This window comes from Amia ocellicauda, unplaced genomic scaffold (genome assembly GCF_036373705.1).
Source record: "Amia ocellicauda isolate fAmiCal2 unplaced genomic scaffold, fAmiCal2.hap1 HAP1_SCAFFOLD_65, whole genome shotgun sequence".
Lineage (NCBI taxonomy): Eukaryota > Metazoa > Chordata > Actinopteri > Amiiformes > Amiidae > Amia > Amia ocellicauda.
The window spans coordinates 245,001-271,932 of NW_027102995.1; the positions used below are offsets into that span (position 1 = coordinate 245,001).

At 43.5% G+C, this 26,932-nt stretch overlaps 22 non-coding genes and 1 pseudogene across 22 annotated transcripts; all 23 read left to right on the forward strand.

The window, feature by feature from the left end:
* The first annotated feature begins 583 nt into the window (after positions 1–583).
* LOC136741139 (5S ribosomal RNA) lies at positions 584–702 on the forward strand. Its single transcript, XR_010813889.1, has one exon. It is a non-coding gene; the product is annotated as a 5S ribosomal RNA (ribosomal RNA).
* A 1,055-nt stretch (positions 703–1,757) lies between these two features.
* LOC136740783 (5S ribosomal RNA) lies at positions 1,758–1,876 on the forward strand. The gene has a single exon (XR_010813550.1). It is a non-coding gene; the product is annotated as a 5S ribosomal RNA (ribosomal RNA).
* A 1,066-nt stretch (positions 1,877–2,942) lies between these two features.
* LOC136740943 (5S ribosomal RNA) lies at positions 2,943–3,061 on the forward strand. Its single transcript, XR_010813702.1, has one exon. It is a non-coding gene; the product is annotated as a 5S ribosomal RNA (ribosomal RNA).
* Positions 3,062–4,116: 1,055 nt separating this feature from the next.
* On the forward strand, positions 4,117–4,235 carry LOC136741022 (5S ribosomal RNA). The gene has a single exon (XR_010813779.1). It is a non-coding gene; the product is annotated as a 5S ribosomal RNA (ribosomal RNA).
* Positions 4,236–5,301: 1,066 nt separating this feature from the next.
* Positions 5,302–5,420, forward strand: LOC136740885 (5S ribosomal RNA). The gene has a single exon (XR_010813647.1). It is a non-coding gene; the product is annotated as a 5S ribosomal RNA (ribosomal RNA).
* A 1,066-nt stretch (positions 5,421–6,486) lies between these two features.
* LOC136741285 (uncharacterized) lies at positions 6,487–6,595 on the forward strand (annotated as a pseudogene).
* A 1,055-nt stretch (positions 6,596–7,650) lies between these two features.
* LOC136740785 (5S ribosomal RNA) lies at positions 7,651–7,769 on the forward strand. The gene has a single exon (XR_010813552.1). It is a non-coding gene; the product is annotated as a 5S ribosomal RNA (ribosomal RNA).
* A 1,066-nt stretch (positions 7,770–8,835) lies between these two features.
* On the forward strand, positions 8,836–8,954 carry LOC136740786 (5S ribosomal RNA). The gene has a single exon (XR_010813553.1). It is a non-coding gene; the product is annotated as a 5S ribosomal RNA (ribosomal RNA).
* Positions 8,955–10,023: 1,069 nt separating this feature from the next.
* LOC136741148 (5S ribosomal RNA) lies at positions 10,024–10,142 on the forward strand. Its single transcript, XR_010813897.1, has one exon. It is a non-coding gene; the product is annotated as a 5S ribosomal RNA (ribosomal RNA).
* A 1,055-nt stretch (positions 10,143–11,197) lies between these two features.
* On the forward strand, positions 11,198–11,316 carry LOC136740787 (5S ribosomal RNA). Its single transcript, XR_010813554.1, has one exon. It is a non-coding gene; the product is annotated as a 5S ribosomal RNA (ribosomal RNA).
* Positions 11,317–12,382: 1,066 nt separating this feature from the next.
* On the forward strand, positions 12,383–12,501 carry LOC136740788 (5S ribosomal RNA). The gene has a single exon (XR_010813555.1). It is a non-coding gene; the product is annotated as a 5S ribosomal RNA (ribosomal RNA).
* Positions 12,502–13,570: 1,069 nt separating this feature from the next.
* On the forward strand, positions 13,571–13,689 carry LOC136741149 (5S ribosomal RNA). Its single transcript, XR_010813898.1, has one exon. It is a non-coding gene; the product is annotated as a 5S ribosomal RNA (ribosomal RNA).
* Positions 13,690–14,747: 1,058 nt separating this feature from the next.
* LOC136740789 (5S ribosomal RNA) lies at positions 14,748–14,866 on the forward strand. Its single transcript, XR_010813556.1, has one exon. It is a non-coding gene; the product is annotated as a 5S ribosomal RNA (ribosomal RNA).
* A 1,055-nt stretch (positions 14,867–15,921) lies between these two features.
* Positions 15,922–16,040, forward strand: LOC136740790 (5S ribosomal RNA). The gene has a single exon (XR_010813557.1). It is a non-coding gene; the product is annotated as a 5S ribosomal RNA (ribosomal RNA).
* A 1,055-nt stretch (positions 16,041–17,095) lies between these two features.
* On the forward strand, positions 17,096–17,214 carry LOC136740979 (5S ribosomal RNA). Its single transcript, XR_010813737.1, has one exon. It is a non-coding gene; the product is annotated as a 5S ribosomal RNA (ribosomal RNA).
* Positions 17,215–18,269: 1,055 nt separating this feature from the next.
* LOC136740777 (5S ribosomal RNA) lies at positions 18,270–18,388 on the forward strand. The gene has a single exon (XR_010813545.1). It is a non-coding gene; the product is annotated as a 5S ribosomal RNA (ribosomal RNA).
* Positions 18,389–19,454: 1,066 nt separating this feature from the next.
* Positions 19,455–19,573, forward strand: LOC136740959 (5S ribosomal RNA). The gene has a single exon (XR_010813717.1). It is a non-coding gene; the product is annotated as a 5S ribosomal RNA (ribosomal RNA).
* Positions 19,574–20,639: 1,066 nt separating this feature from the next.
* LOC136741221 (5S ribosomal RNA) lies at positions 20,640–20,757 on the forward strand. The gene has a single exon (XR_010813965.1). It is a non-coding gene; the product is annotated as a 5S ribosomal RNA (ribosomal RNA).
* Positions 20,758–21,812: 1,055 nt separating this feature from the next.
* On the forward strand, positions 21,813–21,931 carry LOC136741039 (5S ribosomal RNA). The gene has a single exon (XR_010813795.1). It is a non-coding gene; the product is annotated as a 5S ribosomal RNA (ribosomal RNA).
* A 1,055-nt stretch (positions 21,932–22,986) lies between these two features.
* LOC136741246 (5S ribosomal RNA) lies at positions 22,987–23,105 on the forward strand. The gene has a single exon (XR_010813979.1). It is a non-coding gene; the product is annotated as a 5S ribosomal RNA (ribosomal RNA).
* Positions 23,106–24,160: 1,055 nt separating this feature from the next.
* On the forward strand, positions 24,161–24,279 carry LOC136740791 (5S ribosomal RNA). The gene has a single exon (XR_010813558.1). It is a non-coding gene; the product is annotated as a 5S ribosomal RNA (ribosomal RNA).
* Positions 24,280–25,345: 1,066 nt separating this feature from the next.
* Positions 25,346–25,464, forward strand: LOC136740792 (5S ribosomal RNA). The gene has a single exon (XR_010813559.1). It is a non-coding gene; the product is annotated as a 5S ribosomal RNA (ribosomal RNA).
* Positions 25,465–26,519: 1,055 nt separating this feature from the next.
* On the forward strand, positions 26,520–26,638 carry LOC136740998 (5S ribosomal RNA). The gene has a single exon (XR_010813755.1). It is a non-coding gene; the product is annotated as a 5S ribosomal RNA (ribosomal RNA).
* Positions 26,639–26,932: the final 294 nt, after the last annotated feature.

The following is a 26,932-nucleotide window of genomic DNA, read 5'->3' on the forward strand; positions in this document are numbered from 1 at the left end:
ATATTGGGTTCTGGTGTATTGAAATACAGGAGCTGCTGGATTTGTGTGTTTTCTTACCCCCTCACCATAATTTGTCAAATGTTTAAACAACTGAACTTATATTCAAGGTTTGTTTCTCTTCATATGTTTTACTGGTTTACATTTGTCTCAGCAACCTGTTGAATGATTCTTCTGCTTTCAAAACAAAATGACAACAGGATGAATGCACACACTTGAAAATACAATACATGCAATGTTATGCATCATAGTGATGCAACCTCCTTTCAGTTTCATACTGCATGGCAATTGAAATCCTTACTGAAATGCACACCTTCTCAAGATTGCGCTTGACTGGCGTGTCAGGCACTCAATTACAGCTGTTTTATCAAGACAATGTGTTCGTTTTGTAAAATATAGTTCCGGTCTGGTGTGGCACCCCAGCTAACGCACAACGTTGCCACAACGTTTCGTGTTAGCAGGGACTGTCTGCGGCGCGCTGGTGTGTCCCGGACTTTAGAGTAGAGAGACAGTTCAACTGCAAGTATGAGCGGCAGAAACGGATATTGCCTTCCCTTTAAGTAGAGCGTCAGGGACAGCCTCCCTGGCTTACGGCCATACTAGCCTGAATACGCCCGATCTCGTCCGATCTCGGAAACTAAGCAGGCTCTGGCCTGGTCAGTACTTGGATGGGAGACCGCCTGGGAATACCAGGTGCTGTAAGCTTTTGCATCTTTTACACACCAGAGGGCGACAAATCACGAGTTTTAACTTTGGATACACGCAATTTCATCATTATTTCAGATTTGACTTCCCCAAATACACAGGCATACAATAGATCTTGTTCTCCAACGTAAACGGTCCCTAGTAACTAGGGTACATTCGTAAATAAATTGAGCATCATGGCTAGAAGTGACTAAATGTTGCCTAATCTTTCTCATCGAGAAATGACACAATTACAGCAACACAAAAAGGAACTCCACCGGACAAAGTTCAGTGCTCACAAGGAGCCTCATTCAACACACACGGTTCCATTCCCATTCATGCAAAGCACGAAAGTGTAAAACTTGGGAACATACTTGAGAGCAAAGATCACATTAAATCTCATTCAAGGCACGGATGTGAATGCAACGGGATGAAATTACTGAAATGATGCCTGCCCTCGAACTGTGATGATGGACTACCCGACTCGCCAATAATATTGGGTTCTGGTGTATTGAAATACAGGAGCTGCTGGATTTGTGTGTTTTCTTACCCCCTCACCATAGTTTGTCAAATGTTTATACAACTGAACTTATATTCAAGGTTTGTTTCTCTTCATATGTTTTACTGGTTTACATTTGTCTCAGCAACCTGTTGAATGATTCTTCTGCTTTCAAAACAAAATGACAACAGGATGAATGCACACACTTGAAAATACAATACATGCAATGTTATGCATCATAGTGATGCAACCTCCTTTCAGTTTCATACTGCATGTCAATTGAAATCCTTACTGAAATGCACACCTTCTCAAGATTGCGCTTGACTGGCGTGTCAGGCACTCAATTACAGCTGTTTTATCAAGACAATGTGTTCGTTTTGTAAAATATAGTTCCGGTCTGGTGTGGCACCCCAGCTAACGCACAACGTTGCCACAACGTTTCGTGTTAGCAGGGACTGTCTGCGGCGCGCTGGTGTGTCCCGGACTTTAGAGTAGAGAGACAGTTCAACTGCAAGTATGAGCGGCAGAAACGGATATTGCCTTCCCTTTAAGTAGAGCGTCAGGGACAGCTTCCCCGGCTTACGGCCATACTAGCCTGAATACGCCCGATCTCGTCCGATCTCGGAAGCTAAGCAGGCTCGGGCCTGGTCAGTACTTGGATGGGAGACCGCCTGGGAATACCAGGTGCTGTAAGCTTTTGCATCTTTTACACACCAGAGGGCGACAAATCACGAGTTTTAACTTTGGATACACGCAATTTCATCATTATTTCAGATTTGACTTCCCCAAATACACAGGCATACAATAGATCTTGTTCTCCAACGTAAACGGTCCCTAGTAACTAGGGTACATTCGTAAATAAATTGAGCATCATGGCTAGAAGTGACTAAATGTTGCCTAATCTTTCTCATCGAGAAATGACACAATTACAGCAACACAAAAAGGAACTCCACCGGACAAAGTTCAGTGTTCACAAGGAGCCTCATTCAACACACACGGTTCCATTCCCATTCATGCAAAGCACGAAAGTGTAAAACTTGGGAACATACTTGAGAGCAAAGATCACATTCAATCTCATTCAAGGCACGGATGTGAATGCAACGGGATGAAATTACTGAAATGATGCCTGCCCTCGAACTGTGATGATGGACTACCCGACTCGCCAATAATATTGGGTTCTGGTGTATTGAAATACAGGAGCTGCTGGATTTGTGTGTTTTCTTACCCCCTCACCATAGTTTGTCAAATGTTTAAACAACTGAACTTATATTCAAGGTTTGTTTCTCTTCATATGTTTTACTGGTTTACATTTGTCTCAGCAACCTGTTGAATGATTCTTCTGCTTTCAAAACAAAATGACAACAGGATGAATGCACACACTTGAAAATACAATACATGCAATGTTATGCATCATAGTGATGCAACCTCCTTTCAGTTTCATACTGCATGTCAATTGAAATCCTTACTGAAATGCACACCTTCTCAAGATTGCGCTTGACTGGCGTGTCAGGCACTCAATTACAGCTGTTTTATCAAGACAATGTGTTCGTTTTGTAAAATATAGTTCCGGTCTGGTGTGGCACCCCAGCTAACGCACAACGTTGCCACAACGTTGCCACAACGTGGCGTGTTAGCAGGGACTGTCTGCGGCGCACTGGTGTGTCCCGGGCTTTAGAGTAGAGAGACAGTTCAACTGTAAGTATGAACGGCAGAAAAGGATATTGCCTTCCCTGTAAGTAGAGCGTCAGGGACAGCCTCCCTGGCTTACGGCCATACTAGCCTGAATACGCCCGATCTCGTCCGATCTCGGAAGCTAAGCAGGCTCTGGCCTGGTCAGTACTTGGATGGGAGACCGCCTGGGAATACCAGGTGCTGTAAGCTTTTGCATCTTTTACACACCAGAGGGCGACAAATCACGAGTTTTAACTTTGGATACACGCAATTTCATCATTATTTCAGATTTGACTTCCCCAAATACACAGGCATACAATAGATCTTGTTCTCCAACGTAAACGGTCCCTAGTAACTAGGGTACATTCGTAAATAAATTGAGCATCATGGCTAGAAGTGACTAAATGTTGCCTAATCTTTCTCATCGAGAAATGACACAATTACAGCAACACAAAAAGGAACTCCACCGGACAAAGTTCAGTGCTCACAAGGAGCCTCATTCAACACACACGGTTCCATTCCCATTCATGCAAAGCACGAAAGTGTAAAACTTGGGAACATACTTGAGAGCAAAGATCACATTCAATCTCATTCAAGTCACGGATGTGAATGCAACGGGATGAAATTACTGAAATGATGCCTGCCCTCGAACTGTGATGATGGACTACCCGACTCGCCAATAATATTGGGTTCTGGTGTATTGAAATACAGGAGCTGCTGGATTTGTGTGTTTTCTTACCCCCTCACCATAGTTTGTCAAATGTTTAAACAACTGAACTTATATTCAAGGTTTGTTTCTCTTCACATGTTTTACTGGTTTACATTTGTCTCAGCAACCTGTTGAATGATTCTTCTGCTTTCAAAACAAAATGACAACAGGATGAATGCACACACTTGAAAATACAATACATGCAATGTTATGCATCATAGTGATGCAACCTCCTTTCAGTTTCATACTGCATGTCAATTGAAATCCTTACTGAAATGCACACCTTCTCAAGATTGCGCTTGACTGGCGTGTCAGGCACTCAATTACAGCTGTATTATCAAGACAATGTGTTCGTTTTGTAAAATATAGTTCCGGTCTGGTGTGGCACCCCAGTTAACGCACAACGTTGCCACAACGTTTCGTGTTAGCAGGGACTGTCTGCGGCGCGCTGGTGTGTCCCGGACTTTAGAGTAGAGAGACAGTTCAACTGCAAGTATGAGCGGCAGAAACGGATATTGCCTTCCCTTTAAGTAGAGCATCAGGGACAGCCTCCCCGGCTTACGGCCATACTAGCCTGAATACGCCCGATCTCGTCCGATCTCGGAAGCTAAGCAGGCTCCGGCCTGGTCAGTACTTGGATGGGAGACCGCCTGGGAATACCAGGTGCTGTAAGCTTTTGCATCTTTTACACACCAGAGGGCGACAAATCACGAGTTTTAACTTTGGATACACGCAATTTCATCATTATTTCAGATTTGACTTCCCCAAATACACAGGCATACAATAGATCTTGTTCTCCAACGTAAACGGTCCCTAGTAACTAGGGTACATTCGTAAATAAATTGAGCATCATGGCTAGAAGTGACTAAATGTTGCCTAATCTTTCTCATCGAGAAATGACACAATTACAGCAACACAAAAAGGAACTCCACCGGACAAAGTTCAGTGCTCACAAGGAGCCTCATTCAACACACACGGTTCCATTCCCATTCATGCAAAGCACGAAAGTGTAAAACTTGGGAACATACTTGAGAGCAAAGATCACATTCAATCTCATTCAAGGCACGGATGTGAATGCAACGGGATGAAATTACTGAAATGATGCCTGCCCTCGAACTGTGATGATGGACTACCCGACTCGCCAATAATATTGGGTTCTGGTGTATTGAAATACAGGAGCTGCTGGATTTGTGTGTTTTCTTACCCCCTCACCATAGTTTGTCAAATGTTTAAACAACTGAACTTATATTCAAGGTTTGTTTCTCTTCATATGTTTTACTGGTTTACATTTGTCTCAGCAACCTGTTGAATGATTCTTCTGCTTTCAAAACAAAATGACAACAGGATGAATGCACACACTTGAAAATACAATACATGCAATGTTATGCATCATAGTGATGCAACCTCCTTTCAGTTTCATACTGCATGTCAATTGAAATCCTTACTGAAATGCACACCTTCTCAAGATTGCGCTTGACGGGCGTGTCAGGCACTCAATTACAGCTGTTTTATCAAGACAATGTGTTCGTTTTGTAATATATAGTTCCGGTCTGGTGTGGCACCCCAGCTAACGCACAACGTTTCCACAATGTTGCCACAACGTGGCGTGTTAGCAGGGACTGTCTGCGGCGCGCTGGTGTGTCCCGGGCTTTAGAGTAGAGAGACAGTTCAACTGTAAGTATGAACGGCAGAAACGGATATTGCCTTCCCTTTAAGTAGAGCGTCAGGGACAGCCTCACTGGCTTACGGCCATACTAGCCTGAATACGCCCGATCTCGTCCGATCTCGGAAGCTAAGCAGGCTCGGGCCTGGTCAGTACTTGGATGGGAGACCGCCTGGGAATACCTGGTGCTGTAAGCTTTTGCATCTTTTACACACCAGAGGGCGACAAATCACGAGTTTTAACTTTGGATACACGCAATTTCATCATTATTTCAGATTTGACTTCCCCAAATACACAGGCATACAATAGATCTTGTTCTCCAACGTAAACGGTCCCTAGTAACTAGGGTACATTCGTAAATAAATTGAGCATCATGGCTAGAAGTGACTAAATGTTGCCTAATCTTTCTCATCGAGAAATGACACAATTACAGCAACACAAAAAGGAACTCCACCGGACAAAGTTCAGTGCTCACAAGGAGCCTCATTCAACACACACGGTTCCATTCCCATTCATGCAAAGCACGAAAGTGTAAAACTTGGGAACATACTTGAGAGCAAAGATCACATTCAATCTCATTCAAGGCACGGATGTGAATGCAACGGGATGAAATTACTGAAATGATGCCTGCCCTCGAACTGTGATGATGGACTACCCGACTCGCCAATAATATTGGGTTCTGGTGTATTGAAATACAGGAGCTGCTGGATTTGTGTGTTTTCTTACCCCCTCACCATAGTTTGTCAAATGTTTAAACAACTGAACTTATATTCAAGGTATGTTTCTCTTCATATGTTTTACTGGTTTACATTTGTCTCAGCAACCTGTTGAATGATTCTTCTGCTTTCAAAACAAAATGACAACAGGATGAATGCACACACTTGAAAATACAATACATGCAATGTTATGCATCATAGTGATGCAACCTCCTTTCAGTTTCATACTGCATGTCAATTGAAATCCTTACTGAAATGCACACCTTCTCAAGATTGCGCTTGACTGGCGTGTCAGGCACGCAATTACAGCTGTTTTATCAAGACAATGTGTTCGTTTTGTAATATATAGTTCTGGTCTGGTGTGGCACCCCAGCTAACGCACAACGTTGCCACAATGTTGCCACAACGTGGCATGTAAGCAGGGACTGGCTGCAGCGCGCTGGTGTGTCCCGGGCTTTAGAGTAGAGAGACAGTTCAACTGCAAGTATGAGCGGCAGAAACGGATATTGCCTTCCCTTTAAGTAGAGCGTCAGGGACAGCCTTCCTGGCTTACGGCCATACTAGCCTGAATACGCCCGATCTCGGAAGCTAAGCAGGCTCGTGCCTGGTCAGTACTTGGATGGGAGACAGCCTGGGAATACCAGGTGCTGTAAGCTTTTGCATCTTTTACACACCAAAGGGCGACAAATCACGAGTTTTAACTTTGGATACACGCAATTTCATCATTATTTCAGATTTGACTTCCCCAAATACACAGGCATACAATAGATCTTGTTCTCCAACGTAAACGGTCCCTAGTAACTAGTGTACATTTGTAAATAAATTGAGCATCATGGCTAGAAGTGACTAAATGTTGCCTAATCTTTCTCATCGAGAAATGACACAATTACAGCAACACAAAAAGGAACTCCACCGGACAAAGTTCAGTGCTCACAAGGAGCCTCATTCAACACACACGGTTCCATTCCCATTCATGCAAAGCACGAAAGTGTAAAACTTGGGAACATACTTGAGAGCAATGATCACATTCAATCTCATTCAAGGCACGGATGTGAATGCAACGGGATGAAATTACTGAAATGATGCCTGCCCTCGAACTGTGATGATGGACTACCCGACTCGCCAATAATATTGGGTTCTGGTGTATTGAAATACAGGAGCTGCTGGATTTGTGTGTTTTCTTACCCCCTCACCATAGTTTGTCAAATGTTTAAACAACTGAACTTATATTCAAGGTTTGTTTCTCTTCATATGTTTTACTGGTTTACATTTGTCTCAGCAACCTGTTGAATGATTCTTCTGCTTTCAAAACAAAATGACAACAGGATGAATGCACACACTTGAAAATACAATACATGCAATGTTATGCATCATAGTGATGCAACCTCCTTTCAGTTTCATACTGCATGTCAATTGAAATCCTTACTGAAATGCACACCTTCTCAAGATTGCGCTTGACTGGCATGTCAGGCACTCAATTACAGCTGTATTATCAAGACAATGTGTTCGTTTTGTAAAATATAGTTCCGGTCTGGTGTGGCACCCCAGCTAACGCACAACGTTGCCACAACGTTTCGTGTTAGCAGGGACTGTCTGCGGCGCGCTGGTGTGTCCCGGACTTTAGAGTAGAGAGACAGTTCAACTGCAAGTATGAGCGGCAGAAACGGATATTGCCTTCCCTTTAAGTAGAGCGTCAGGGACAGCTTCCCTGGCTTACGGCCATACTAGCCTGAATACGCCCGATCTCGTCCGATCTCGGAAGCTAAGCAGGCTCGGGCCTGGTCAGTACTTGGATGGGAGACCGCCTGGGAATACCAGGTGCTGTAAGCTTTTGCATCTTTTACACACCAGAGGGCGACAAATCACGAGTTTTAACTTTGTATACACGCAATTTCATCATTATTTCAGATTTGACTTCCCCAAATACACAGGCATAGAATAGATCTTGTTCTCCAACGTAAACGGTCCCTAGTAACTAGTGTACATTCGTAAATAAATTGAGCATCATGGCTAGAAGTGACTAAATGTTGCCTAATCTTTCTCATCGAGAAATGACACAATTACAGCAACACAAAAAGGAACTCCACCGGACAAAGTTCAGTGCTCACAAGGAGCCTCATTCAACACACACGGTTCCATTCCCATTCATGCAAAGCACGAAAGTGTAAAACTTGGGAAAATACTTGAGAGCAAAGATCACATTCAATCTCATTCAAGGCACGGATGTGAATGCAACGGGATGAAATTACTGAAATGATGCCTGCCCTCGAACTGTGATGATGGACTACCCGACTCGCCAATAATATTGGGTTCTGGTGTATTGAAATACAGGAGCTGCTGGATTTGTGTGTTTTCTTACCCCCTCACCATAGTTTGTCAAATGTTTAAACAACTGAACTTATATTCAAGGTTTGTTTCTCTTCATATGTTTTACTGGTTTACATTTGTCTCAGCAACCTGTTGAATGATTCTTCTGCTTTCAAAACAAAATGACAACAGGATGAATGCACACACTTGAAAATACAATACATGCAATGTTATGCATCATAGTGATGCAACCTCCTTTCAGTTTCATACTGCATGTCAATTGAAATCCTTACTGAAATGCACACCTTCTCAAGATTGCGCTTGACTGGCGTGTCAGGCACTCAATTACAGCTGTTTTATCAAGAGAATGTGTTCGTTTTGTAATATATAGTTCCGGTCTGGTGTGGCACCCCAGCTAACGCACAACGTTGCCACAATGTTGCCACAACGTGGCGTGTTAGCAGGGACTGTCTGCGGCGCGCTGGTGTGTCCCGGGCTTTAGAGTAGAGAGACAGTTCAACTGTAAGTATGAACGGCAGAAACGGATATTGCCTTCCCTTTAAGTAGAGCGTCAGGGACAGCCTCCCTGGCTTACGGCCATACTAGCCTGAATACGCCCGATCTCGTCCGATCTCGGAAGCTAAGCAGGCTCGGGCCTGGTCAGTACTTGGATGGGAGACCGCCTGGGAATACCAGGTGCTGTAAGCTTTTGCATCTTTTACACACCAGAGGGCGACAAATCACAAGTTTTAACTTTGGATACACGCAATTTCATCATTATTTCAGATTTGACTTCCCCAAATACACAGGCATACAATAGATCTTGTTCTCCAACGTAAACGGTCCCTAGTAACTAGGGTACATTCGTAAATAAATTGAGCATCATGGCTAGAAGTGACTAAATGTTGCCTAATCTTTCTCATCGAGAAATGACACAATTACAGCAACACAAAAAGGAACTCCACCGGACAAAGTTCAGTGCTCACAAGGAGCTTCATTCAACACACACGGTTCCATTCCCATTCATGCAAAGCACGAAAGTGTAAAACTTGGGAACATACTTGAGAGCAAAGATCACATTCAATCTCATTCAAGGCACGGATGTGAATGCAACGGGATGAAATTACTGAAATGATGCCTGCCCTCGAACTGTGATGATGGACTACCCGACTCGCCAATAATATTGGGTTCTGGTGTATTGAAATACAGGAGCTGCTGGATTTGTGTGTTTTCTTACCCCCTCACCATAGTTTGTCAAATGTTTAAACAACTGAACTTATATTCAAGGTTTGTTTCTCTTCATATGTTTTACTGGTTTACATTTGTCTCAGCAACCTCAGCAAAAATGATTCTTCTACTTTCAAAACAAAATGACAACAGGATGAATGCACACACTTGAAAATACAATACATGCAATGTTATGCATCATAGTGATGCAACCTCCTTTCAGTTTCATACTGCATGTCAATTGAAATCCTTACTGAAATGCACACCTTCTCAAGATTGCGCTTGACTGGCGTGTCAGGCACTCAATTACAGCTGTTTTATCAAGACAATGTGTTCGTTTTGTAATATATAGTTCCGGTCTGGTGTGGCACCCCAGCTAACGCACAACGTTGCCACAATGTTGCCACAACGTGGCGTGTTAGCAGGGACTGTCTGCGGTGCGCTGGTGTGTCCCGGGCTTTAGAGTAGAGAGACAGTTCAACTGTAAGTATGAACGGCAGAAACGGATATTGCCTTCCCTTTAAGTAGAGCGTCAGGGACAGCCTCCCTGGCTTACGGCCATACTAGCCTGAATACGCCCGATCTCGTCCGATCTCGGAAGCTAAGCAGGCTCGGGCCTGGTCAGTACTTGGATGGGAGACCGACTGGGAATACGAGGTGCTGTAAGCTTTTGCATCTTTTACACACCAGAGGGCGACAAATCACGAGTTTTAACTTTGGATACACGCAATTTCATCATTATTTCAGATTTGACTTCCCCAAATACACAGGCATACAATAGATCTTGTTCTCCAACGTAAACGGTCCCTAGTAACTAGGGTACATTCATAAATAAATTGAGCATCATGGCTAGAAGTGACTAAATGTTGCCTAATCTTTCTCATCGAGAAATGACACAATTACAGCAACACAAAAAGGAACTCCACCGGACAAAGTTCAGTGCTCACAAGGAGCCTCATTCAACACACATGGTTCCATTCCCATTCATGCAAAGCACGAAAGTGTAAAACTTGGGAACATACTTGAGAGCAAAGATCACATTCAATCTCATTCAAGGCACGGATGTGAATGCAACGGGATGAAATTACTGAAATGATGCCTGCCCTCGAACTGTGATGATGGACTACCCGACTCGCCAATAATATTGGGTTCTGGTGTATTGAAATACAGGAGCTGCTGGATTTGTGTGTTTTCTTACCCCCTCACCATAGTTTGTCAAATGTTTAAACAACTGAACTTATATTCAAGGTTTGTTTCTCTTCATATGTTTTACTGGTTTACATTTGTCTCAGCAACCTGTTGAATGATTCTTCTGCTTTCAAAACAAAATGACAACAGGATGAATGCACACACTTGAAAATACAATACATGCAATGTTATGCATCATAGTGATGCAACCTCCTTTCAGTTTCATACTGCATGTCAATTGAAATCCTTACTGAAATGCACACCTTCTCAAGATTGCGCTTGACTGGCGTGTCAGGCACTCAATTACAGCTGTTTTATCAAGACAATGTGTTCGTTTTGTAATATATAGTTCCGGTCTGGTGTGGCACCCCAGCTAACGCACAACGTTGCCACAACGTTTCGTGTTAGCAGGGACTGTCTGCGGCGCGCTGGTGTGTCCCGGACTTTAGAGTAGAGAGACAGTTCAATTGCAAGTATGAGCGGAAGAAACGGATATTGCCTTCCCTTTAAGTAGAGCGTCAGGGACAGCCTCCCTGGCTTACGGCCATACTAGCCTGAATACGCCCGATCTCGTCCGATCTCGGAAGCTAAGCAGGCTCGGGCCTGGTCAGTACTTGGATGGGAGACCGCCTGGGAATACCAGGTGCTGTAAGCTTTTGCATCTTTTACACACCAGAGGGCGACAAATCACGAGTTTTAACTTTGGATACACGCAATTTCATCATTATTTCAGATTTGACTTCCCCAAATACACAGGCATAGAATAGATCTTGTTCTCCAACGTAAACGGTCCCTAGTAACTAGTGTACATTCGTAAATAAATTGAGCATCATGGCTAGAAGTGACTAAATGTTGCCTAATCTTTCTCATCGAGAAATGACACAATTACAGCAACACAAAAAGGAACTCCACCGGACAAAGTTCAGTGCTCACAAGGAGCCTCATTCAACACACACGGTTCCATTCCCATTAATGCAAAGCACGAAAGTGTAAAACTTGGGAAAATACTTGAGAGCAAAGATCACATTCAATCTCATTCAAGGCACGGATGTGAATGCAACGGGATGAAATTACTGAAATGATGCCTGCCCTCGAACTGTGATGATGGACTACCCGACTCGCCAATAATATTGGGTTCTGGTGTATTGAAATACAGGAGCTGCTGGATTTGTGTGTTTTCTTACCCCCTCACCATAGTTTGTCAAATGTTTAAACAACTGAACTTATATTCAAGGTTTGTTTCTCTTCATATGTTTTACTGGTTTACATTTGTCTCAGCAACCTGTTGAATGATTCTTCTGCTTTCAAAACAAAATGACAACAGGATGAATGCACACACTTGAAAATACAATACATGCAATGTTATGCATCATAGTGATGCAACCTCCTTTCAGTTTCATACTGCATGTCAATTGAAATCCTTACTGAAATGCACACCTTCTCAAGATTGCGCTTGACTGGCGTGTCAGGCACTCAATTACAGCTGTTTTATCAAGAGAATGTGTTCGTTTTGTAATATATAGTTCCGGTCTGGTGTGGCACCCCAGCTAACGCACAACGTTGCCACAATGTTGCCACAACGTGGCGTGTTAGCAGGGACTGTCTGCGGCGCGCTGGTGTGTCCCGGGCTTTAGAGTAGAGAGACAGTTCAACTGTAAGTATGAACGGCAGAAACGGATATTGCCTTCCCTTTAAGTAGAGCGTCAGGGACAGCCTCCCTGGCTTACGGCCATACTAGCCTGAATACGCCCGATCTCGTCCGATCTCGGAAGCTAAGCAGGCTCGGGCCTGGTCAGTACTTGGATGGGAGACCGCCTGGGAATACCAGGTGCTGTAAGCTTTTGCATCTTTTACACACCAGAGGGCGACAAATCACAAGTTTTAACTTTGGATACACGCAATTTCATCATTATTTCAGATTTGACTTCCCCAAATACACAGGCATACAATAGATCTTGTTCTCCAACGTAAACGGTCCCTAGTAACTAGGGTACATTCGTAAATAAATTGAGCATCATGGCTAGAAGTGACTAAATGTTGCCTAATCTTTCTCATCGAGAAATGACACAATTACAGCAACACAAAAAGGAACTCCACCGGACAAAGTTCAGTGCTCACAAGGAGCTTCATTCAACACACACGGTTCCATTCCCATTCATGCAAAGCACGAAAGTGTAAAACTTGGGAACATACTTGAGAGCAAAGATCACATTCAATCTCATTCAAGGCACGGATGTGAATGCAACGGGATGAAATTACTGAAATGATGCCTGCCCTCGAACTGTGATGATGGACTACCCGACTCGCCAATAATATTGGGTTCTGGTGTATTGAAATACAGGAGCTGCTGGATTTGTGTGTTTTCTTACCCCCTCACCATAGTTTGTCAAATGTTTAAACAACTGAACTTATATTCAAGGTTTGTTTCTCTTCATATGTTTTACTGGTTTACATTTGTCTCAGCAACCTCAGCAAAAATGATTCTTCTACTTTCAAAACAAAATGACAACAGGATGAATGCACACACTTGAAAATACAATACATGCAATGTTATGCATCATAGTGATGCAACCTCCTTTCAGTTTCATACTGCATGTCAATTGAAATCCTTACTGAAATGCACACCTTCTCAAGATTGCGCTTGACTGGCGTGTCAGGCACTCAATTACAGCTGTTTTATCAAGACAATGTGTTCGTTTTGTAATATATAGTTCCGGTCTGGTGTGGCACCCCAGCTAACGCACAACGTTGCCACAATGTTGCCACAACGTGGCGTGTTAGCAGGGACTGTCTGCGGTGCGCTGGTGTGTCCCGGGCTTTAGAGTAGAGAGACAGTTCAACTGTAAGTATGAACGGCAGAAACGGATATTGCCTTCCCTTTAAGTAGAGCGTCAGGGACAGCCTCCCTGGCTTACGGCCATACTAGCCTGAATACGCCCGATCTCGTCCGATCTCGGAAGCTAAGCAGGCTCGGGCCTGGTCAGTACTTGGATGGGAGACCGACTGGGAATACGAGGTGCTGTAAGCTTTTGCATCTTTTACACACCAGAGGGCGACAAATCACGAGTTTTAACTTTGGATACACGCAATTTCATCATTATTTCAGATTTGACTTCCCCAAATACACAGGCATACAATAGATCTTGTTCTCCAACGTAAACGGTCCCTAGTAACTAGGGTACATTCATAAATAAATTGAGCATCATGGCTAGAAGTGACTAAATGTTGCCTAATCTTTCTCATCGAGAAATGACACAATTACAGCAACACAAAAAGGAACTCCACCGGACAAAGTTCAGTGCTCACAAGGAGCCTCATTCAACACACATGGTTCCATTCCCATTCATGCAAAGCACGAAAGTGTAAAACTTGGGAACATACTTGAGAGCAAAGATCACATTCAATCTCATTCAAGGCACGGATGTGAATGCAACGGGATGAAATTACTGAAATGATGCCTGCCCTCGAACTGTGATGATGGACTACCCGACTCGCCAATAATATTGGGTTCTGGTGTATTGAAATACAGGAGCTGCTGGATTTGTGTGTTTTCTTACCCCCTCACCATAGTTTGTCAAATGTTTAAACAACTGAACTTATATTCAAGGTTTGTTTCTCTTCATATGTTTTACTGGTTTACATTTGTCTCAGCAACCTCAGCAAAAATGATTCTTCTACTTTCAAAACAAAATGACAACAGGATGAATGCACACACTTGAAAATACAATACATGCAATGTTATGCATCATAGTGATGCAACCTCCTTTCAGTTTCATACTGCATGTCAATTGAAATCCTTACTGAAATGCACACCTTCTCAAGATTGCGCTTGACTGGCGTGTCAGGCACTCAATTACAGCTGTTTTATCAAGACAATGTGTTCGTTTTGTAATATATAGTTCCGGTCTGGTGTGGCACCCCAGCTAACGCACAACGTTGCCACAACGTTTCGTGTTAGCAGGGACTGTCTGCGGCGCGCTGGTGTGTCCCGGACTTTAGAGTAGAGAGACAGTTCAACTGCAAGTATGAGCGGCAGAAACGGATATTGCCTTCCCTTTAAGTAGAGCGTCAGGGACAGCTTCCCTGGCTTACGGCCATACTAGCCTGAATACGCCCGATCTCGTCCGATCTCGGAAGCTAAGCAGGCTCGGGCCTGGTCAGTACTTGGATGGGAGACCGCCTGGGAATACCAGGTGCTGTAAGCTTTTGCATCTTTTACACACCAGAGGGCGACAAATCACGAGTTTTAACTTTGGATACACGCAATTTCATCATTATTTCAGATTTGACTTCCCCGAATACACAGGCATACAATAGATCTTGTTCTCCAACGTAAACGGTCCCTAGTAACTAGGGTACATTCGTAAATAAATTGAGCATCATGGCTAGAAGTGACTAAATGTTGCCTAATCTTTCTCATCGAGAAATTACACAATTACAGCAACACAAAAAGGAACTCCACCGGACAAAGTTCAGTGCTCACAAGGAGCCTCATTCAACACACACGGTTCCATTCCCATTCATGCAAAGCACGAAAGTGTAAAACTTGGGAACATACTTGAGAGCAAAGATCACATTCAATCTCATTCAAGGCACGGATGTGAATGCAACGGGATGAAATTACTGAAATGATGCCTGCCCTCGAACTGTGATGATGGACTACCCGACTCGCCAATAATATTGGGTTCTGGTGTATTGAAATACAGGAGCTGCTGGATTTGTGTGTTTTCTTACCCCCTCACCATAGTTTGTCAAATGTTTAAACAACTGAACTTATATTCAAGGTTTGTTTCTCTTCATATGTTTTACTGGTTTACATTTGTCTCAGCAACCTGTTGAATGATTCTTCTGCTTTCAAAACAAAATGACAACAGGATGAATGCACACACTTGAAAATACAATACATGCAATGTTATGCATCATAGTGATGCAACCTCCTTTCAGTTTCATACTGCATGTCAATTGAAATCCTTACTGAAATGCACACCTTCTCAAGATTGCGCTTGACTGGCGTGTCAGGCACTCAATTACAGCTGTTTTATCAAGACAATGTGTTCGTTTTGTAATATATAGTTCCGGTCTGGTGTGGCACCCCAGCTAACGCACAACGTTGCCACAACGTTTCGTGTTAGCAGGGACTGTCTGCGGCGCGCTGGTGTGTCCCGGACTTTAGAGTAGAGAGACAGTTCAACTGCAAGTATGAGCGGCAGAAACGGATATTGCCTTCCCTTTAAGTAGAGCGTCAGGGACAGCTTCCCTGGCTTACGGCCATACTAGCCTGAATACGCCCGATCTCGTCCGATCTCGGAAGCTAAGCAGGCTCGGGCCTGGTCAGTACTTGGATGGGAGACCGCCTGGGAATACCAGGTGCTGTAAGCTTTTGCATCTTTTACACACCAGAGGGCGACAAATCACGAGTTTTAACTTTGGATACACGCAATTTCATCATTATTTCAGATTTGACTTCCCCGAATACACAGGCATACAATAGATCTTGTTCTCCAACGTAAACGGTCCCTAGTAACTAGGGTACATTCGTAAATAAATTGAGCATCATGGCTAGAAGTGACTAAATGTTGCCTAATCTTTCTCATCGAGAAATTACACAATTACAGCAACACAAAAAGGAACTCCACCGGACAAAGTTCAGTGCTCACAAGGAGCCTCATTCAACACACACGGTTCCATTCCCATTCATGCAAAGCACGAAAGTGTAAAACTTGGGAACATACTTGAGAGCAAAGATCACATTCAATCTCATTCAAGGCACGGATGTGAATGCAACGGGATGAAATTACTGAAATGATGCCTGCCCTCGAACTGTGATGATGGACTACCAGACTCGCCAATAATATTGGGTTCTGGTGTATTGAAATACAGGAGCTGCTGGATTTGTGTGTTTTCTTACCCCCTCACCATAGTTTGTCAAATGTTTAAACAACTGAACTTATATTCAAGGTTTGTTTCTCTTCATATGTTTTACTGGTTTACATTTGTCTCAGCAACCTGTTGAATGATTCTTCTGCTTTCAAAACAAAATGACAACAGGATGAATGCACACACTTGAAAATACAATACATGCAATGTTATGCATCATAGTGATGCAACCTCCTTTCAGTTTCATACTGCATGTCAATTGAAATCCTTACTGAAATGCACACCTTCTCAAGATTGCGCTTGACTGGCGTGTCAGGCACTCAATTACAGCTGTTTTATCAAGACAATGTGTTCGTTTTGTAATATATAGTTCCGGTCTGGTGTGGCACCCCAGCTAACGCACAACGTTGCCACAACGTTTCGTGTTAGCAGGGACTGTCTGCGGCGCGCTGGTGTGTCCCGGACTTTAGAGTAGAGAGACAGTTCAACTGCAAGTATGAGCGGCAGAAACGGATATTGCCTTCCCTTTAAGTAGAGCGTCAGGGACAGCCTCCCTGGCTTACGGCCATACTAGCCTGAATACGCCTGATCTCGTCCGATCTCGGAAGCTAAGCAGGCTCGGGCCTGGTCAGTACTTGGATGGGAGACCGCCTGGGAATACCAGGTGCTGTAAGCTTTTGCATCTTTTACACACCAGAGGGCGACAAATCACGAGTTTTAACTTTGGATACACGCAATTTCATCATTATTTCAGATTTGACTTCCCCAAATACACAGGCATACAATAGATCTTGTTCTCCAACGTAAACGGTCCCTAGTAACTAGGGTACATTCGTAAATAAATTGAGCATCATGGCTAGAAGTGACTAAATGTTGCCTAATCTTTCTCATCGAGAAATGACACAATTACAGCAACACAAAAAGGAACTCCACCGGACAAAGTTCAGTGCTCACAAGGAGCCTCATTCACCACACACGGTTCCATTCCCATTCATGCAAAGCACGAAAGTGTAAAACTTGGGAACATACTTGAGAGCAAAGATCACATTCAATCTCATTCAAGGCACGGATGTGAATGCAACGGGATGAAATTACTGAAATGATGCCTGCCCTCGAACTGTGATGATGGACTACCCGACTCGCCAATAATATTGGGTTCTGGTGTATTGAAATACAGGAGCTGCTGGATTTGTGTGTTTTCTTACCCCCTCACCATAGTTTGTCAAATGTTTAAACAACTGAACTTATATTCAAGGTTTGTTTCTCTTCATATGTTTTACTGGTTTACATTTGTCTCAGCAACCTGTTGAATGATTCTTCTGCTTTCAAAACAAAATGACAACAGGATGAATGCACACACTTGAAAATACAATACATGCAATGTTATGCATCATAGTGATGCAACCTCCTTTCAGTTTCATACTGCATGTCAATTGAAATCCTTACTGAAATGCACACCTTCTCAAGATTGCGCTTGACTGGCGTGTCAGGCACTCAATTACAGCTGTATTATCAAGACAATGTGTTCGTTTTGTAAAATATAGTTCCGGTCTGGTGTGGCACCCCAGCTAACGCACAACGTTGCCACAACGTTTCGTGTTAGCAGGGACTGTCTGCAGCGTGCTGGTGTGTCCCGGACTTTAGAGTAGAGAGACAGTTCAACTGCAAGTATGAGCGGCAGAAACGGATATTGCCTTCCCTTTAAGTAGAGGGTCAAGGACAGCCTCCCTGGCTTACGGCCATACTAGCCTGAATACGCCCGATCTCATCCGATCTCGGAAGCTAAGCAGGCTCGGGCCTGGTTAGTACTTGGATGGGAGACCGCCTGGGAATACCAGGTGCTGTAAGCTTTTGCATCTTTTACACACCAGAGGGCGACAAATCACGAGTTTTAACTTTGGATACACGCAATTTCATCATTATTTCAGATTTGACTTCCCCAAATACACAGGCATACAATAGATCTTGTTCTCCAACGTAAACGGTCCCTAGTAACTAAGGTACATTCGTAAATAAATTGAGCATCATGGCTAGAAGTGACTAAATGTTGCCTAATCTGTCTCATCGAGAAATGACACAATTACAGCAACACAAAAAGGAACTCCACCGGACAAAGTTCAGTGCTCACAAGGAGCCTCATTCAACACACACGGTTCCATTCCCATTCATGCAAAGCACGAAAGTGTAAAACTTGGGAACATACTTGAGAGCAAAGATCACATTCAATCTCAATCAAGGCACGGATGTGAATGCAACGGGATGAAATTACTGAAATGATGCCTGCCCTCGAACTGTGATGATGGACTACCCGACTCGCCAATAATATTGGCTTCTGGTGTATTGAAATACAGGAGCTGCTGGATTTGTGTGTTTTCTTACCCCCTCACCATAGTTTGTCAAATGTTTAAACAACTGAACTTATATTCAAGGTTTGTTTCTCTTCATATGTTTTACTGGTTTACATTTGTCTCAGCAACCTGTTGAATGATTCTTCTGCTTTCAAAACAAAATGACAACAGGATGAATGCACACACTTGAAAATACAATACATGCAATGTTATGCATCATAGTGATGCAACCTCCTTTCAGTTTCATACTGCATGTCAATTGAAATCCTTACTGAAATGCACACCTTCTCAAGATTGCGCTTGACTGGCGTGTCAGGCACTCAATTACAGCTGTTTTATCAAGACAATGTGTTCGTTTTGTAAAATATAGTTCCGGTCTGGTGTGGCACCCCAGCTAACGCACAACGTTGCCACAATGTTGCCACAACGTGGCGTGTTAGCAGGGACTGTCTGCGGCACGCTGGTGTGTCCCGGGCTTTAGAGTAGAGAGACAGTTCAACTGTAAGTATGAACGGCAGAAACGGATATTGCCTTCCCTTTAAGTAGAGCGTCAGGGACAGCCTCCCTGGCTTACGGCCATACTAGCCTGAATACGCCCGATCTCGTCCGATCTCGGAAGCCAAGCAGGCTCGGGCCTGGTCAGTACTTGGATGGGAGACCGCCTGGGAATACCAGGTGCTGTAAGCTTTTGCATCTTTTACACACCAGAGCGCGACAAATCACGAGTTTTAACTTTGGATACACGCAATTTCATCATTATTTCAGATTTTACTTCCCCAAATACACAGGCATACAATAGATCTTGTTCTCCAACGTAAACGGTCCCTAGTAACTAGGGTACATTCGTAAATAAATTGAGCATCATGGCTAGAAGTGACTAAATGTTGCCTAATCTTTCTCATCGAGAAATGACACAATTACAGCAACACAAAAAGGAACTCCACCGGACAAAGTTCAGTGCTCACAAGGAGCCTCATTCAACACACACGGTTCCATTCCCATTCATGCAAAGCATGAAAGTGTAAAACTTGGGAACATACTTGAGAGCAAAGATCACATTCAATCTCATTCAAGGCACGGATGTGAATGCAACGGGATGAAATTACTGAAATGATGCCTGCCCTCGAACTGTGATGATGGACTACCCGACTCGCCAATAATATTGGGTTCTGGTGTATTGAAATACAGGAGCTGCTGGATTTGTGTGTTTTCTTACCCCCTCACCATAGTTTGTCAAATGTTTAAACAACTGAACTTATATTCAAGGTTTGTTTCTCTTCATATGTTTTACTGGTTTACATTTGTCTCAGCAACCTGTTGAATGATTCTTCTGCTTTCAAAACAAAATGACAACAGGATGAATGCACACACTTGAAAATACAATACATGCAATGTTATGCATCATAGTGATGCAACCTCCTTTCAGTTTCATACTGCATGTCAATTGAAATCCTTACTGAAATGCACACCTTCTCAAGATTGCGCTTGACTGGCGTGTCAGGCACTCAATTACAGCTGTTTTATCAAGACAATGTGTTCGTTTTGTAATATATAGTTCCGGTCTGGTGTGGCACCCCAGCTAACGCACAACGTTGCCACAATGTTGCCACAACGTGGCGTGTTAGCAGGGACTGTCTGCGGCGCGCTGGTGTGTCCCGGGCTTTAGAGTAGAGAGACAGTTCAACTGTAAGTATGAACGGCAGAAACGGATATTGCCTTCCCTTTAAGTAGAGCGTCAGGGACAGCCTCCCTGGCTTACGGCCTACTAGCCTGAATACGCCCGATCTCGTCCGATCTCGGAAGCTAAGCAGGCTCGGGCCTGGTCAGTACTTGGATGGGAGACCGCCTGGGAATACCAGGTGCTGCAAGCTTTTGCATCTTTTACACACCAGAGGGCGACAAATCACGATTTTTAACTTTGGATACACGCAATTTCATCATTATTTCAGATTTGACTTCCCCAAATACACAGGCATACAATAGATCTTGTTCTCCAACGTAAACGGTCCCTAGTAACTAGGGTACATTCGTAAATAAATTGAGCATCATGGCTAGAAGTGACTAAATGTTGCCTAATCTTTCTCATCGAGAAATGACACAATTACAGCAACACAAAAAGGAACTCCACCGGACAAAGTTCACTGCTCACAAGGAGCCTCATTCAACACACACGGTTCCATTCCCATTCATGCAAAGCACGAAAGTGTAAAACTTGGGAACATACTTGAGAGCAAAGATCACATTCAATCTCATTCAAGGCACGGATGTGAATGCAACGGGATGAAATTACTGAAATGATGCCTGCCCTCGAACTGTGATGATGGACTACCCGACTCGCCAATAATATTGGGTTCTGGTGTATTGAAATACAGGAGCTGCTGGATTTGTGTGTTTTCTTACCCCCTCACCATAGTTTGTCAAATGTTTAAACAACTGAACTTATATTCAAGGTTTGTTTCTCTTCATATGTTTTACTGGTTTACATTTGTCTCAGCAACCTGTTGAATGATTCTTCTGCTTTCAAAACAAAATGACAACAGGATGAATGCACACACTTGAAAATACAATACATGCAATGTTATGCATCATAGTGATGCAACCTCCTTTCAGTTTCATACTGCATGTCAATTGAAATCCTTACTGAAATGCACACCTTCTCAAGATTGCGCTTGACTGGCGTGTCAGGCACTCAATTACAGCTGTTTTATCAAGACAATGTGTTCGTTTTGTAATATATAGTTCCGGTCTGGTGTGGCACCCCAGCTAACGCACAACGTTGCCACAACGTTTCGTGTTAGCAGGGACTGTCTGCAGCGTGCTGGTGTGTCCCGGACTTTAGAGTAGAGAGACAGTTCAACTGCAAGTATGAGCGGCAGAAACGGATATTGCCTTCCCTTTAAGTAGAGGGTCAAGGACAGCCTCCCTGGCTTACGGCCATACTAGCCTGAATACGCCCGATCTCGTCCGATCTCGGAAGCTAAGCAGGCTCGGGCCTGGTCAGTACTTGGATGGGAGACCGCCTGGGAATACCAGGTGCTGTAAGATTTTGCATCTTTTACACACCAGAGGGCGACAAATCACGAGTTTTAACTTTGGATACACGCAATTTCATCATTATTTCAGATTTGACTTCCCCAAATACACAGGCATACAATAGATCTTGTTCTCCAACGTAAACGGTCCCTAGTAACTAGGGTACATTCGTAAATAAATTGAGCATCATGGCTAGAAGTGACTAAATGTTGCCTAATCTTTCTCATCGAGAAATGACACAATTACAGCAACACAAAAAGGAACTCCACCGGACAAAGTTCAGTGCTCACAAGGAGCCTCATTCAACACACACGGTTCCATTCCCATTCATGCAAAGCACGAAAGTGTAAAACTTGGGAACATACTTGAGAGCAAAGATCATATTCAATCTCATTCAAGGCACGGATGTGAATGCAACGGGATGAAATTACTGAAATGATGCCTGCTCTCGAACTGTGATGATGGACTACCCGACTCGCCAATAATATTGGGTTCTGGTGTATTGAAATACAGGAGCTGCTGGATTTGTGTGTTTTCTTACCCCCTCACCATAGTTTGTCAAATGTTTAAACAACTGAACTTATATTCAAGGTTTGTTTCTCTTCATATGTTTTACTGGTTTACATTTGTCTCAGCAACCTGTTGAATGATTCTTCTGCTTTCAAAACAAAATGACAACAGGATGAATGCACACACTTGAAAATACAATACATGCAATGTTATGCATCATAGTGATGCAACCTCCTTTCAGTTTCATACTGCATGTCAATTGAAATCCTTACTGAAATGCACACCTTCTCAAGATTGCGCTTGACTGGCGTGTCAGGCACTCAATTACAGCTGTATTATCAAGACAATGTGTTTGTTTTGTAAAATATAGTTCCGGTCTGGTGTGGCACCCCAGCTAACGCACAACGTTGCCACAACGTTTCGTGTTAGCAGGGACTGTCTGCAGCGTGCTGGTGTGTCCCGGACTTTAGAGTAGAGAGACAGTTCAACTGCAAGTATGAGCGGCAGAAACGGATATTGCCTTCCCTTTAAGTAGAGGGTCAAGGACAGCCTCCCTGGCTTACGGCCATACTAGCCTGAATACGCCCGATCTCGTCCGATCTCGGAAGCTAAGCAGGCTCGGGCCTGGTTAGTACTTGGATGGGAGACCGCCTGGGAATACCAGGTGCTGTAAGCTTTTTCATCTTTTACACACCAGAGGGCGACAAATCACGAGTTTTAACTTTGGATACACGCAATTTCATCATTATTTCAGATTTGACTTCCCCAAATACACAGGCATACAATAGATCTTGTTCTCCAACGTAAACGGTCCCTAGAAACTAGGGTACATTCGTAAATAAATTCAGCATCATGGCTAGAAGTGACTAAATGTTGCCTAATCTATCTCATCGAGAAATGACACAATTACAGCAACACAAAAAGGAACTCCACCGGACAAAGTTCAGTGCTCACAAGGAGCCTCATTCAACACACACGGTTCCATTCCCATTCATGCAAAGCACGAAAGTGTAAAACTTGGGAACATACTTGAGAGCAAAGATCACATTCAATCTCATTCAAGGCACGGATGTGAATGCAACGGGATGAAATAACTGAAATGATGCCTGCCCTCGAACTGTGATGATGGACTACCCGACTCGCCAATAATATTGGCTTCTGGTGTATTGAAATACAGGAGCTGCTGGATGTGTGTGTTTTCTTACCCCCTCACCATAGTTTGTCAAATGTTTAAACAACTGAACTTATATTCAAGGTTTGTTTCTCTTCATATGTTTTACTGGTTTACATTTGTCTCAGCAACCTGTTGAATGATTCTTCTGCTTTCAAAACAAAATGACAACAGGATGAATGCACACACTTGAAAATACAATACATGCAATGTTATGCATCATAGTGATGCAACCTCCTTTCAGTTTCATACTGCATGTCAATTGAAATCCTTACTGAAATGCACACCTTCTCAAGATTGCGCTTGACTGGCGTGTCAGGCACTCAATTACAGCTGTTTTATCAAGACAATGTGTTCGTTTTGTAATATATAGTTCCGGTCTGGTGTGGCACCCCAGCTAACGCACAACGTTGCCACAACGTTTCGTGTTAGCAGGGACTGTCTGCGGCGCGCTGGTGTGTCCCGGACTTTAGAGTAGAGAGACAGTTCAACTGCAAGTATGAGCGGCAGAAACGGATATTGCCTTCCCTTTAAGTAGAGCGTCAGGGATAGCCTCCCTGGCTTACGGCCATACTAGCCTGAATACGCCCGATCTCGTCCGATCTCGGAAGCTAAGCAGGCTCGGGCCTGGTCAGTACTTGGATGGGAGACCGCCTGGGAATACCAGGTGCTGTAAGCTTTTGCATCTTTTACACACCAGAGGGCGACAAATCACGAGTTTTAACTTTGGATACACGCAATTTCATCATTATTTCAGATTTGACTTCCCCAAATACACAGGCATACAATAGATCTTGTTCTCCAACGTAAACGGTCCCTAGTAACTAGGGTACATTCGTAAATAAATTGAGCATCATGGCTAGAAGTGACTAAATGTTGCCTAATCTATCTCATCGAGAAATGACACAATTACAGCAACACAAAAAGGAACTCCACCGGACAAAGTTCAGTGCTCACAAGGAGCCTCATTCAACACACACGGTTCCATTCCCATTCATGCAAAGCACGAAAGTGTAAAACTTGGGAACGTACTTGAGAGCAAAGATCACATTCAATCTCATTCAAGGCACGGATTTGAATGCAACGGGATGAAATTACTGAAATGATGCCTGCCCTCGAACTGTGATGATGGACTACCCGACTCGCCAATAATATTGGGTTCTGGTGTATTGAAATACAGGAGCTGCTGGATTTGTATGTTTTCTTACCCCCTCACCATACTTTCTCAAATGTTTAAACAACTGAACTTATATTCAAGGTTTGTTTCTCTTCATATGTTTTACTGGTTTACATTTGTCTCAGCAACCTGTTGAATGATTCTTCTGCTTTCAAAACAAAATGACAACAGGATGAATGCACACACTTGAAAATACAATACATGCAATGTTATGCATCATAGTGATGCAACCTCCTTTCAGTTTCATACTGCATGTCAATTGAAATCCTTACTGAAATGCACACCTTCTCAAGATTGCGCTTGACTGGCGTGTCAGGCACTAAATTACAGCTGTTTTATCAAGACAATGTGTTCGTTTTGTAATATATAGTTCCGGTCTGGTGTGGCACCCCAGCTAACGCACAACGTTGCCACAATGTTGCCACAACGTGGCATGTTAGCAGGGACTGTCTGCGGCGCACTGGTGTGTCCCGGGCTTTAGAGTAGAGAGACAGTTCAACTGTAAGTATGAACAGCAGAAACGGATATTGCCTTCCCTTTAAGTAGAGCGTCAGGGACAGCCTCCCTGGCTTACGGCCATACTAGCCTGAATACGCCCGATCTCGTCCGATCTCGGAAGCTAAGCAGGCTCGGGCCTGGTCAGTACTTGGATGGGAGACCGCCTGGGAATACCAGGTGCTGTAAGCTTTTGCATCTTTTACACGCCAGAGGGCGACAAATCACGAGTTTTAACTTTGGATACACGCAATTTCATCATTATTTCAGATTTGACTTCCCCAAATACACAGGCATACAATAGATCTTGTTCTCCAACGTAAACGGTCCCTAGTAACTAGGGTACATTCGTAAATAAATTGAGCATCATGGCTAGAAGTGACTAAATGTTGCCTAATCTTTCTCATCGAGAAATGACACAATTACAGCAACACAAAAAGGAACTCCACCGGACAAAGTTCAGTGCTCACAAGGAGCCTCATTCAACACACACGGTTCCATTCCCATTCATGCAAAGCACGAAAGTGTAAAACTTGGGAACATACTTGAGAGCAAAGATCACATTCAATCTCATTCAAGGCACGGATGTGAATGCAACGGGATGAAATTACTGAAATGATGCCTGCCCTCGAACTGTGATGATGGACTACCCGACTCGCCAATAATATTGGGTTCTGGTGTATTGAAATACAGGAGCTGCTGGATTTGTGTGTTTTCTTACCCCCTCACCATAGTTTGTCAAATGTTTAAACAACTGAACTTATATTCAAGGTTTGTTTCTCTTCATATGTTTTACTGGTTTACATTTGTCTCAGCAACCTGTTGAATGATTCTTCTGCTTTCAAAACAAAATGACAACAGGATGAATGCACACACTTGAAAATACAATACATGCAATGTTATGCATCATAGTGATGCAACCTCCTTTCAGTTTCATACTGCATGTCAATTGAAATCCTTACTGAAATGCACACCTTCTCAAGATTGCGCTTGACTGGCGTGTCAGGCACACAATTACAGCTGTATTATCAAGACAATGTGTTCGTTTTGTAAAATATAGTTCCGGTCTGGTGTGGCACCCCAGCTAACGCACAACGTTGCCACAACGTGGCATGTTAGCAGGGACTGTCTGCGGTGCGCTGGTGTGTCCCGGGCTTTAGAGTAGAGAGACAGTTCAACTGTAAGTATGAACGGCAGAAACGGATATTGCCTTCCCTTTAAGTAGAGCGTCAGGGACAGCCTCCCTGGCTTACGGCCATACTAGCCTGAATACGCCCGATCTCATCAGATCTCGGAAGCCAAGCGGGCTCGGGCCTGGTCAGTACTTGGATGGGAGACCGCCTGGGAATACCAGGTGCTGTAAGCTTTTGCATCTTTTACACACCAGAGGGCGACAAATCACGAGTTTTAACTTTGGATACACGCAATTTCATCATTATTTCAGATTTGACTTCCCCAAATACACAGGCATACAATAGATCTTGTTCTCCAACGTAAACGGTCCCTAGTAACTAGGGTACATTCGTAAATAAATTGAGCATCATGGCTAGAAGTGACTAAATGTTGCCTAATCTTTCTCATCAAGAAATGACACAATTACAGCAACACAAAAAGGAACTCCACCGGACAAAGTTCAGTGCTCACAAGGAGCCTCATTCAA